The 1,183-nt window shown below is 33.2% G+C and overlaps 1 long non-coding RNA gene across 1 annotated transcript; it reads right to left on the bottom strand.

Annotated features, from left to right (window-relative positions):
- Positions 1-582: 582 nt before the first annotated feature.
- LOC143611165 (uncharacterized) lies at positions 583-916 on the bottom strand. Its single transcript, XR_013149722.1, has 3 exons — positions 881-916; positions 725-793; positions 583-660 (listed from the first exon to the last, which is right to left on the bottom strand). It is a non-coding gene; the product is annotated as an uncharacterized LOC143611165 (long non-coding RNA).
- Positions 917-1,183: the final 267 nt, after the last annotated feature.

Below are 1,183 nucleotides of genomic sequence, written 5' to 3'. Positions count from 1 at the left end.
CTGCCATAATGTGGTTAACTTGTTGGTGTATGTTGCACGTTAGTATATGTTGTTTTGAAACAAATTATGTATTCATAAAAAGTGTTACCTTTTGAGGGTTGGTGTCGGGAAAAGGGGTGCGGTGATGCATGAAGTTGTTTCTTTGATCCTTGATCTGCTAGACGTTTAGAACATGCATTGTAATTAGATTTACCAATGATAACATGATTCAACTTACAATAGCCATACATACCCTAAAAAGTTAACTTAAAACTTTAATAAACAGTGGAGCACTATTAGTACAAAGCTTTATTCACAGGGCTTATAGTCGCCATTTGACTTAGCAACCTAAAGAACTACAAGTACCATATTATACCAAATAACAAATGCAAAGCATAAATATAGGTACCACGAATAGTGATGACCCATTCTCCTTTATCCTGCATAAAAAAACATGTGTATGAACAATAAGTCAGCTCAAACTAAACACATATAATAGAATTAGGTAATCAAATTGAATACATAATAAAGAAGAAAGAAGATGCGATAAACTCACCGAATCTGAGTCTAATATAGAGAGAGACAATGAGGGCACCAAGGTGTGCCAAGACCGAGTTTGATGGCGGATTTTTGGGTACAGATTCCCTGTTCGTACACCTACCGAGCCCATCACAAAATAACCTGCCATTTCACACAGTTACGCACACTCATTAATTTTTACTCGCGCATTTTATCACATAAATACCTGCACTGCATCTCCAAGTTCAGGATCCCTTTTCTCACCATTAGCCAATGGATCATTTCTCATCAACCGCTGTAAACAATAACAATTTAACTAATATCACCAACAATTCTGTTAAAAAAGAGTAAAAAATCGAATTGGGTATTGTTTGATACTTACATTCCTGTTAAGAAGTGGAGTCATTTAACCTCTTAAGCTTCATAACACCTTCAAACAATACAATGATAAAACTTGTAATGAAACTATAATTTGTAAATGAATTATTATATTTTCAAGGTGCTTACATTATATCTTCAGGCCATCAAATTTTAACTTCTGTACCAACCAAAGTTGCATCATACTTAATTGTATTAGATTGCTGAGAAAATTTCATACTCTTAATAGTTAGAAATTAATCCAAATGGTATTTTAAACTAAAATTTATCCAATCTTACATTTGTAAAACACTAACAGACATGTTAT

The sequence above is a fragment of the Bidens hawaiensis genome, unplaced genomic scaffold (genome assembly GCF_021521415.1).
Source record: "Bidens hawaiensis isolate Kalapana, Puna unplaced genomic scaffold, B.hawaiensis_p1.1 tig00029862_1, whole genome shotgun sequence".
NCBI lineage: Eukaryota > Viridiplantae > Streptophyta > Magnoliopsida > Asterales > Asteraceae > Bidens > Bidens hawaiensis.
Note: the sequence above shows the minus strand (reverse complement) of the source record. Positions and strands in the feature narration are given on the sequence as shown.